A 12,700-nucleotide genomic window follows, 5' to 3' on the forward strand; every position below is an offset into this window, starting at 1 on the left:
CAAAACATTTTTTGCTTCCTTTACCCAAGAAAATACCCACTGACTGGCAAACTGTTGAATGATTATTGAGGGGTTTTTTAATGCAAATAATTAGGGCTAAGCCTGTATTACTAACCCCTTAAATCCATTATGAAAAATTATTGTCTACTTACAATCCAAATAGTTGGAGGCCTAATTAAATTATTAAGTTTTTCTTATCTGACATTCAGTTTAGAGTCCAAAAAGTCTGGTAAAAAAACACCTTGTCACTCTGCCAAAAGTTCATGCTGCTCAGCATGTCCTGTTATGTGTCTTTAATCAGAAATTATGCTGTTATGCCCCTTTTTATATGAGACTCAATGCATTACACTACCTGTGAGATTTGGGCTTTAGTCTTGCCACTGCGTGGTATCAGATGCAGCCACATATAGCACACAGGTTCAAGTAAGAACAAGAAGGGGAACAGGGCAAAAATAGCTAAAATATAAAGGATCTAATATCCGCCTGGGTTTCTGCCTCACTTCACTGATCTCAGGTGGGCTGGACACTGCATAAGATAGGATGGAATTTGCCATGCTACAGATCACTACTTTTCTTTGTTAAAAGAAGAAGGATGATTAGGCATGATTCAGGTTAAACTAAAAAGGTTTATATTGTATTTCCCATATATATGGTTTAGCAGAATCTTCCTTTCCCCCTCCTGACTGTTGTGCATTTATATGAGGGGATAAGACCCTTGATATAACAGCAGGGCTAATGACCAACAAAATGAGGTTTTACTATCAATATTCCCAAGATGATGAGCAGGACCAGAAAACATGAACTCCACCCAAAGGATCAAGTTTTCAAAAGCTTTCAACACTTTTTACTTAAAAGGAAAGGAAGCCAGACAGAGAAAGAGAAGGATCTGGAGATGATATTCCGGGCAGGGATCTGAATCTGGTTCTGCCATAGCTCAGTTTGAATATCCTGGGCTCTAAGCTGGCGTCTGTTCCAAGATCTTCCTCCTGGCAGCGGATATGTTTCCACAAAAAAGCTGTCATTTTGATGAATTTGCCAAGGAGACAGTTCTATTGAAAATGCCCTTACCGGGTTTGTATTCATCTCCATGGTAATTCACATGTTTCTATCTTCCATGTTGGGAATTTTTTCTTTCTTTTTTGCATCCATCACTAGTACCTGCTGCTAGAGAAATTATTTCATCCGATCCCAAAGCTGTGATGCTCTTGAGTTACCATTTGTGCTCCAAAGGCCAGAGCTCCTCTCCAGAAGAAGACTCTAAAGAGGTTCAAGTGAAGCTGGAGGCCTGTGATATGTCACCACTTTTGATGGGACAGCTCTGAGCCTGGTGTTGGGATGTGCTTTCCTGCTGGGGTCTGCCAAGTGCTGTTGAGTGGACTAAGGATGCTGAACTATGAATCATAACATGGGAAATAATAATAGTCAAGACTATCCAGTTTTCCATCTGCTCCAAGGGCTCAGACAGAAGGTTGCAGTGCAGAAACAGCATGGTGCTTGCTGTTCCATAGAGAGCAAACAGCAGCTGAAGACATTGCCTAAGCCTGTTACATAAATCCAAACAGGAAAGAGCTGTCAGAAATTAGGAAGGATAATGCCACTCTCTGGGCAGTGATCATATCGAAAGGAAAGGAAAGGATGGGGTCAAACTATTGCCAGCAAGAGAAGGCAACTAAATTCCACCTCAGCCTCAGCAGACACAGCTGCTACATCAGGGTCGTGACAACCCTGGTTTTCCCTGTGTCCCTCCTGTTTGCCCCTCTCTGTGTCCCACTGCATGGGGACGTGCAATCCGAACTTCAAGGCTGCAGCACACACGGTACCTCTGCCCATCACACACCTGGGTACCTCTGACAAAGGACTGAGTTCAGCTGTCACACAGAGCCCTTCCTTCCACACAACTTCTACTGGTACTCAGGACCAGTTAAGCACCAGTTCGCAGCTCCAGAAGCTAGGCAAAGGAAACATGTCAAAGCCTAAAAAGCTCTCAAATGCAGTGAAGTACTAGAAAGCATCCAGAATATCTGGCAAATTGAGCAAAGGGCACTGTCCCATCCCTTCAGCTTTGCATGTTGAACCAGAAATTCCTGGAGCCCCTCTCAGACAAATTATGCATTGTACCCAAAATTTTATTTGGAAGTTTTACAAGTGGATATTAATCAACATGTCAACTACTAATGATGTTCCCAAGAGCCTTAGATCAAGATTTTAAAAAAAAAAAATTGTAACTGTTATTGTATTTTCACTGCTAAAAACTAAACCGAAACTTTTGGCTTTTATAATTTTAACTTCTTACTGTAACACCAGAAATAATAAAAAATGGGAAAGTAGGTATCTATCTAAGAGTTCTGCCAAAATAAACTACAAAGCCCTAAAATTACATTAAGAAAGCTGCTTGCAACTAACATAATATAATGTATCCACATGCAAAATCAACTTAATCCATGGAGAGCAAGACATCTTTCTCACTCAGCTTCATACCAGGCTGGACAACGATTTGAAATGAGTAACAAGTAGCTGCATTTTTTTCTTTTAGCAATTCTCTTTCTGTCCCTCTAAACATTCCTCTTCTAAATAAAAAACTCTACATTCCTTTGACTGTCAGATCACACACCACAACAAGTCAATAGAAATGTTTGCTTTCCGCCCTTATCTTCCCTTCTACAAAGTATAGCGCTAGGATGCTGAATTCAGTTATGAAAATAAATGCATCACTTTTTAATGTGTGACTAAAGCATAAAGAAGTTTAATACCAGACACCAGCAAAATATATAGTGAGGGTTTATTCATGCACTTTGATACACATGAATCAGGAAGGCTCTTTCTACAGGCAATTCTAACAAGCTGTGTGGTTATAAGTTGTCAAGCCTGAAAGCACAGGATCAAGGCCCCAAAACAAAACAGACACAGAGATGATTGGAGTGGAGAGTAAGAGAAAACACAGGACATTTGTGGCAGGATCAAACAGAAGAAGTTGTACAACGTTAGAAGGAGCCTCTGTTTCAAGAAAAACACATAACAATACTCAAAGAAACACAGGCCTGTTTTTTCTCCTAGTTCTTTTTAAAAATCTCCAAACTTTTCTGATATGCATTCTGGCTAAGGTCAACACTAATAAAACAACTTTGAGCAAGACTGGAGAGTTCAGCAGTATGATGTATTTGCAAAACTAATGAGCAATAACAACGCATAAACTGGAACACTACCGGTTTTAACTCTACGAAATGTACTCAGGGGATACAGGCTGGTAGGTTAAATAAAGAAAATGGCCTTCCCTTCCTCTAGATTACAGTGGTGATGACTATATGCAGCATTCCTTATTTAAATTATATACCACTTGCACCTGTAAGAGATTTCAAAAGTAGGCCACTAACAAACATTAAAGCATTAGACTCACTTATTATACCTGATAACTGAACCGGCAGCAAACAGTGCAGATGATGAAAGACACACAGGTTACAGGAGCATTAAAGAGACACTGAGATTAATTTAATTTTATTAAGATCTTGTGAAGAACAGCTTTATCAAGGGGATTAACTTTGTGCATTTCTTTTAACATATACCTGGACCAGCATAGGAGACAAACACCATAATCAGAGCAAATACAGCATAGATTTTGCAGGGACATGTGAATCATGTTGTTCTAAAGCCATTGTGTCTCACCCAGCATCAGAGTTAAGACTACATGAAACACACTGCATAGATGCATAAATCCCCCGGTGACAATTGCCATCTCCAAAACCCATGACCAGGCTGATACAGCCATGGTGCCTCATCAGGCAGTTACCGAGCACAGCGACACACCGATCTGTGCCATCTCTGCCTGAGACCCAGCAAGACCTCCAGGATTTCTCCCAGATTGTGGCCCTTCCTTTCCCCTCTCCCCTGTGAGGGGTCTCTGGTCAGGATTTTTACAATACAGACATAGCAGAAATGAGCCATGCTCGGAAATCAGTGTTTCTGTCACTCAGTTTAAGTCCTGAAACTACATGGTCTTCTAAATGGCAGAGAAAACCAGACAGCAGCCCTCATTCCCAGTCTGGGCAGAGGTGCAGGCATCAGAACACCCAGCAAACACTCTTCTGGGCATGGGCACCCACATCCCTTCGTGGCCACAGAAGAGACAGACAGGTGAGGAAATAAAAATCAATCATTAGAATAAGGCACAGAGTCTAGCTGATTAATAGGGAAATGGAAACACATGCATTCGTCATTTGGTGAATCAGATATTTGCGTCAGTAGACCTGTAGCTGTCTGACCATCATGAACAGCAACATGCTTTTCACATCTACACGCCCATCTGGTGAAGGACTCAAAGCAGAAAGCAGCACTCAGTACAACAGCAAGATAACTTGGTGGGGATATTAATACAGCATGCCCTTGACTCCAATTTAGCCTACAAGATGTATCTGAGAAGACGTGTGTTCAAAGGAAGATCACACAGGGAAGCACCCATGCCTGTCCCACTGAGCTAATAAAAAACAGGTTTGTGAGTCTATGACAATATTTGCTCCATTCAACCTCTTCTAGGTGTTGTGGCAAAATAATGTGACACCTTTTCTGAAAAAAAAAAAAAATGTCAATAATAAGAAATTAAGTGACATGCTCGAAACACTATAAAGCACCAAATACCAGAAGTCAATAAAGAATGCATAATCTCGCTTCATAGTCCCACACACTGCCTATCCCACTTATCCCGCACTTCTCACTTCAAAGCAGCTTAAAATACCTCCCTGACTGAAAATAATTTCCAGAGTTTGCAAAGAGATTATATCACCCATCTCAGTAAAAGGCAGTCGTTTCTGAAGTAGCATTTAACAGAGCACGGCAGCCTGGAACAAAAGGTGAAGAATAACTTATTTAAATGAAATGTGGGAGGAAATCTAGAAAGGCAGAACTTTCCTTTCAAAATTAGCTCAGGATATTGGGTTAAAAAAAAAATCCTGCACGTTGTGAAAATTGCAACAAGCCATTGAAAGAATAAGATCTAAGACATTTCATGAGTTGATCAGTCCACCTCCCCCCACCATCCTGATATAGCAACTGTATATTAACTCCACTGCTGAAGGATTTTAGCTAGAAAGCCACCAACTGCAGCTCAGCAGCATTCCTTGGTGACCCCTCATCCAACACTGACCAGACTGACTCAAATCGCCTGGGGAAATCAGGCAAGATAACGCAAAGTCTAACAAGACTGCCATTTATCTGGGAGCTCTTTCTACCAGCAGATTGAAGACCCATCTAACAGATTTCTCCACCCAGTCATGAGTTTGCTGACCTGAAGCAACACCCCGTGGTTTCTTTTTGGGCAGCTATTTGTCATGTTGAAATGTGCCCTGGATGTAGGTGTGTAAGCCTGCTGAAGGCAGCTGTCTGGACTGGGAACCCTGCCCTTAATAAACACGCTTACTGCACACAAACAGCATTTCAGCACATGGAGTCATTCCCATATGCCTGGATGGCACTTTTTCCCTGCACCCTTGTTAACAGATTTTTGCTAAGGGGTACAGCTACTAGGCTGTTGAGAGGCTTTGCTAGTCATTCCATCACGGACAGAGACATTTCTATTAAAGATACTCTGTGCCAGCAACCAAGGGTTGGCATTGCATCCTCTGACACTTTCTCACACCTGCTACCTAATGCAAAAATCACGGCAACTCAGCAGAGAAGAGCAAGGGACAGAGCTCATGGCCACCACAGGCTGCCAACAAGACAGCTTGCATTGCCTCACAAGCCTAGAAAAGCCATGAAGGTCAAGTCATCTGACTGCCTGAATACCAACGGCGGGAAGGAGTATGCTATAAAAGATTCCAATACGAAATTTAATCACACAGCATCATAAAAGAGAGACAAGTTTTGGACATCAGAGTTAACTGAGTAGAGTTGATTCCACATAGGAAGAAAACTAAACCTGCAGCAAATGGACAATCACACAACATGAAAATAACACATTCTTTTGTTTTTTCTTTACAAAGTCTCTGCATGCTCAGTATTTGAATGGCAAAGCTAAAGAAGAGAAAGCTCTTCCTTGCACTAGTAGTTTCTATGGTACCCATACAGTTGTCCATGCTATTATTTTAGGAATTCTCTGCCACTTTTCTGTTACATTGAGATTTTGTGGAGCGACGAGGAGTTGCAGGGTACAAAGCCTCTGACAGGGGATGTTCGACACCTCCTGAGCTTTGCCCTTCCGAGCACTCAGAGCTCAAGAAGTTGACCAAAAGACGAGGGCCACTTGCTGTCAGCTCACACAGCTACAGAGATTGGAGAGGTTCGCTTGGCATTTTATCCCATGAAATCTGGAGCTACCTCAGGGACAGTTTTAGGTCAGAGTGGAAGATGAAGTTATCACTCTGTGTTAACAGGATCAAGTGTCTGTCTTGAGGATGTTCACAGACATCTAATGCTAGGAATATTTTTATAGAAGAAAAAAAGCAATAATAATCTGCTCAGTCAATAATTCTTTGCTTATCCTGTATATTCTCAAAGATAATTACCTTTGAAAAAAAAATGCCATTTGTTGACGTTTTCCCCTCTCAGCTAATTTATCCTGACTGTTCTAGCAATAAAATGAAAAGATCTATTTAGAATTTAAAATAATCTATTGCCTGAAACATAAAATCAGAAATCCACATTAAAATTTTGCTTGAAGAATAAAGAAGACTAGATAAAAGGAGATAAGTCCCCTTCTTTGGGACACAATTATCTTTCGTAGCTTAAAAAAACACAATAGTGTAAGAAATCACACGTTATGAATTATTAAATACTGCAACATGAAAATCTGCCTGTAACAAAAACCCACTCCAGAGAATACTCCTGAACACCAGTATCATCACTTTCTCACATATGCAGAACTCAGGATTTGTGCAACTCTCTGCATTAGGAGTTAACTATTCTAAGTAAAGCTGGTGATGTTGTTATCTTGCAGCAATAACAAGAAGGCAGGGGAACTACATTCCCAAAATATGATATTGCAAGTTAATTTTGTGACTTTCGTGGCTGGAATATGAATATGTCCCCCTGGGACACAAACCAAATCACATTCAGCCACATCTAACACTGACAAAACCAGCACAACTAAGAGAAACAAACAAAAAAAAATAATCTAACTAGTGTTTCTTTTCTCCAATTCATCATAGCAGCTAGAATTGAAGCTGGGATGTTTCAGATAGTTTTGTAACAAACAGTGGCTGTGACAGCTGTAGTTGGAGCACAGATGAGCTCCGTCATGAGGAGCACTCATGGCACACCACAGGCTGCCCTAATGGGACACGGGTCTCTCAAGTTCTTTTGTTATAAGTCCCAGTCCCATCCAGATACCTTAGCTATTATAGAGAGTCTGGTATATTAAGTCTGCATCACTGAATCCTAAATACTTATAATATATTTGCTAATAACTTGCTTCTTGCTTAGACTAATGGGACAAATTCGCCTAACATTCAGCTCTGGATATCTACAGTTGAAAATGCAAATTTCTGAGCAAATGCATATGTATCAGAGATTTCATTATTTTATTTCATCATAGCAAGGCAATGAAATCTTAAGCAGATACTAGGTGCAGGCTTCAAATTTGAGTGTTTCGCAGATGTGATATTAGTGCATGGTGGTGTGTGTGTATGTATTGCAATCTGCACACTCACTGCTGATGGTACTGAAGGAATTCTAAGTGCCCCAAGTCCTTTCCTTCCTCATTTTTTACAAGTGAAAAGCAAAATATTGCAATAGCTTCTTCTCTGAAAGAGCTTCTTAAAATAGTATTTGTAAAATGGCCTTTGGTGGATTGCTGAGGTTAGGCGAGGAATAAATTTGGTAACAAGAAATAAAAGCCCAAATAAGGGCTAGAAAAATTATTCCTATGCCTTTCTTAAATGCAGATCTGCCTGAAGTTATACTTCACTGTGCTGTTTGTACATAACATCAAAAAACAGGCTGCAATGAGTGTGTGCCTGTGTCTCCACCAGCTACACAAAGCCCTTAGCATTTTCACTCAATTTTCTTTCCACTTCATACTCCAGCCCTCGGCCCACCACATATCCAGCCCCGCAGCATCCCTGCTGCCCATATTTCACCTTCTTGGGGCTGCACCCAAAGGTACATGCAATCGTCAGCCTGGGTTTCACAGTTACATGAAGCAGATGGAACTTCTTGTGAAGCTGAAGCTGTAGCACAGTTGATTGAGATACAGCTGCTGGAGTCACACAGGCACCTTGTAGAATATTCAGGCTGCCTCCTTAGAGGGTGTACCTGGAGAAAAAGCGCCAGCATGTACACAGATATCAACTGCCTCTGGATGTCCAGTGCAACAACGCAAATTCATACCAGCAAAGGAACTGGTGCAATCACTTCAATCAGATCATATCACAGAATGGTTGGGGTTGGAAGGGACCTCTGGAGATCATCCAGCCCAACCCACATGCTAAAGCAGGTTCACCTTGAGTCATCTACACTTTAAACACAAAAACAGCCTTAATAACAAATTAACTCTCAGAACCACTTTGGCTTTTGGCCCCTTTCAGCCATCCTTTATACCTTTGCGAGGACACTTACTGCTGTGGCTTCTTAGCATCATTTTATATTATTTGATAACTGAAAATGATTTTGAAAAACACTTTAAAAAGGCAACCTCTCTTCAAAGAAGTATTTCTCTTCTCTCAGTGAAACTGCTACTAAATATAAGAAATGCTGTCTTTGAAAACCTACAGAGAGCTAGGAAATGAGGCATGATTCCTTAAATATAGCTTCCTATTTCTGAAGTGTACCTTTACCTAATACGTCCATAATGGCTAGAAAAGAATAGGACTGTGTAGGCACTTGAGCGGTGCTAGAAGTAGAGAGGAGGAGGTGTTGCTTGCCTGGATTATTTCTAATAATGAAAAGGTTTTCATGCAGCCTTTAACCTACTAGAAATTTTATAATATACATTCAATATCTTTTTTCAGGATCTTCATAGTCCTTTCCTTTCAATGAAACTAATGCTGTTGTCAACTGTCATTGGAGAGTTACTGATGAATTTTATAGTTTCATTGATATTTTTTGAAAGATCATCCCTCACAAAGATCATCATTACTTCCTTCTAACACCAATTGTGTTAGTTCCTTCTTGAAATTGCAGATCGTTCCAGGAGTGGAGCTTAGTTCTGCTGGCCAGACACTACTGCTGAAAATGACTGTCTCAGAAATGCTTCTCTTAGGACTTAATACAGCAATGTAGACACACAGGATTCTGATAGAAAACACAGTATTTAAAAAAAAAGGACACCAATATCTTTTCATGAATAAGGTTTTTTTTTCCTTTCCAGTATTCCTGTCCAGAAATATTTTGATTCCTAAACACAGTGTTTCCCTTTAGATCAGTTCTACCTGAACTGCATTTCTTTATCTGCTGTTTCTTGAAACAAGTCTTTATAGTGCTGTGTTACTCTTACCATATCCATTAAAGCACTTTGCGTCATTATTTCCAGCAATCAAACAGGCAGAGGGGTAAGATCTGATATGACCACAGCCTTTGAGTAGCAAGAGAAAGAGAGACAATCAATATTTCTGATCTTGGAGGATATTCTAGCTAACCAATATAAAACACAATTCCATGGTTGGAAATCAAAATTGATTAAAAAAAAAATACTTGAAGAGTGATGTACTATAAGCTACTTACTGACTGGTAAAGAGGGCCCATTTCTTTCGCACTCAAGACTGAGTATCTTTCCAGAAGATACACTTATTTTTGTATGAATTACCAAGCAGAATTCCACAGTGTGTGCAGTACAGGGTGTCTGGGGTACAATTACAGGAGCGCCTTCTGTCATTCATGTCTCTGATTTACCATGGCTTTATCAATCTCTTCCATTTGTAACAAACTGCCTCCATCTCAAATACAACTTGACTCGTCATATCCAAAGTCACCCGTCAGGTCCTTCATTCAAAAGGGCTTGGCAGAAATGGGTATTTCACTGAAGCACCAAAGCCAACCACATCTCACTCCCTCTGTCCTCTCTTGATCTCAAACCTTGTTGCCTTCACTAATAATATTTACCTGCTGTCACATCTTAATCTTCCTTGTTTTTTTCACTCCCTCTCTGCTTTATTTATGTATTTACTTATTTTGCCTGAAAGTTACAGTCATGCAAAGTTTGACTGCAGTCTGAATTTCAGAAACGACTTCTGCAAAAGGTGCTATGGCGTATCCTCTCCTGCCCAAGTCAAACTCCAAAGGCATTTGAAACATATTGCCAATTATAAGACTGCATACAAATGCCATATTAATGTATTCTGAAGCACATTCCACATAACATTTGTAGTGGGTTATATAAAAAGCAGCCATCATTTTCTCTTTAGCCATACAGGCAAATTCACCTGCTGTTCCCTGTATAGCAATGAAATTCCTAGTGATAAACAAATTAAAACTCCCAAGTTCAGACAAGATGTCTCATTACCATGGAGATAACATGGTCGATGCTATTAGAATCTCAGTATCTATTTATATCTGATGACTTCTGGGGAAGGAACAAATTACTACAAGTCAAGCAGCTCTACCACAGTCCATTGAGAGACGGTCACCAACAAGGAGCAGATGAAAAATTTTAGCTTTTTAATCAATGAAAGACACAAACCCAGAGCTTGCTATGTCACTCATGGATGTCTTATCACAGACAATCTCCTTAGATAATACGTATTTGATTCAGCTGGCAATTTCTGCTTGTAGGAATCTCTCCAGACTCCCAGAATTCTTATGTCAGGATTGAACTTCTATCTGGAAAGTGTCTGAGTGGAGCTGTTTGCACACTGCCTTTCCCACGGCCAGAGGCATCACTGGGCTGGGAGGCCTCTGGGGTGTGAATATGTAGCACATACTGCCTGCACCTTCTTTAGCTTCCAGCAGATTTTTTTTTTCCCCTCAGTTGATGGAGTCATGAGTGCAATGTCTCAAAGAAAACTTGAAATGAAATTTCTATTGTAGACAGACACAAAAGATGAGCAAGGGAGGAAACATGGATCAACACTCAGACTTAAATATGATGTCCTAAGGTCACTTCCAGACAGGGTTATCCTGTGATTCACTCATCATTTCTAAATGCAAAAATCCAAGCTAGGAAAAGGCTTCCTTCTTGATTCTAATGTTCAGCATAGTGACTGTTTTGCCAGTTATGCTTTTTGATAGTTATGCTTTCTTAGTGGTAACTAATTTATGAGCTGAAAAAATCAGTAAAATATTTCTCTCTCTTCAGTACTAACTCCACCTGGCTTCCTAAGTTGCAGACACTAATTCATGTCTATTTATAGGTTTCTCACTCATTCCTGTCTGCCTCCGTTTGTGTTATCCCTTTGTACCTTCCAATCTGTAGAACAGAGGAGGAAAGAAAGTGCTAGCAGCAGAAAAGCCTTGTTATTTGTTTCTCAATACGATCTTTCTTCAAGGAGCAGTAAGATCTTAGGCTAAAGACTGTCATAGCTTTCATCAAAGTTGGCTTTGGTTAGGAGCATTGTGACAATAACAGTCGATTTACTAGGTTTGCACTTCACAATCTGGAATTTTCTAGAGTTCAGTTACTTCATTATCAAACAACTTGTTTTGGCAGTTGGCTGTCCTTCGTTTCAAGGCACACCACTAAATTTAACCCAAAATACCCATATCCCAGAGCAATGTGCTATTCCTATTGTTGCACACACTTTACAGCAATAAATTCCTAGTAGGAATCATGGAACTGATGAAAGATCTGTTTCTGTCAATTAGAAACAACTCAATCCCATAACATGTATTCCACCTTCCACAGTATTTCTTTTTATAACTTTGATTTAGGCCTGGTAAGACACAGACTCCCTTCTTATATAATAGACCTTGCCATGAAAGAGATGCCAAGCTGCCTGTGGGCTGTAAAACATCACTTATTTCAAAGGCTTAAAAATAAACACATTGTCTTCAAACTATCACAACACTATTTTCTTGTGTTGTAACTGTGGTGCAGTCAGTGCATTTCACACGGAAACATTGTTTCCCATCCACTCACTACAACATTCCCCTTGCCCACTGTCCCGGTTTAACCCCAGCCGGCAACTGAGCACCACACAGACACTCACTCACTCCCCTCTGATGGGATGGGGGAGAGAATCTGAATTGCAAAGGCAGGGAAATTCACGGGTTGAGATAAAGACATTTTAATAGGTAAAACAAAAGCCATGCACAATCAAAGCAAACCAAGGAATTCATTCCCCACTTCCCATCACAAGCAGGTGTTTAGCATCTCTAGAACAGCTGGGCTCCATCATGCATAACGGTGACTTGGGAAGACAAACACCATCACTCCAAATGTCCCCCCTTTTCCTTCTCCTTCCCCAAAATATATACTGAGCATGATGTCATATGATATGTGATATCCCTTTGGTCAGTTGGAGTCACCTGTCCTGGCTGTGCCCACTTCCAGCTCCTTGTACCCGCTCACTGGTGGTGTGAGGAGCAGAAAAGGCCTTGACTCTGTGCAAGTGCTGCTCAGCACAAATTCAAAACACAGCCCCATCCCAGCTACTATGAAGAAAATTAACTCTATCTGGCCAAAACCTGCACAGCCACCTGCACCTACAAAACTAAGCAACCTCCCTGCTTCCAGCCTTGTTCATTCTTTCCACCACCACAGGAGGTTTGCAATGACACGTGGCAGCTTTGGTGCACAGCAAGAGCTCAGCTCTGAACCATCACAACCCTGCAAGCTCCA

The sequence above is a fragment of the Nesoenas mayeri genome, assembly GCF_963082525.1.
Source record: "Nesoenas mayeri genome assembly, chromosome: 15".
Lineage (NCBI taxonomy): Eukaryota > Metazoa > Chordata > Aves > Columbiformes > Columbidae > Nesoenas > Nesoenas mayeri.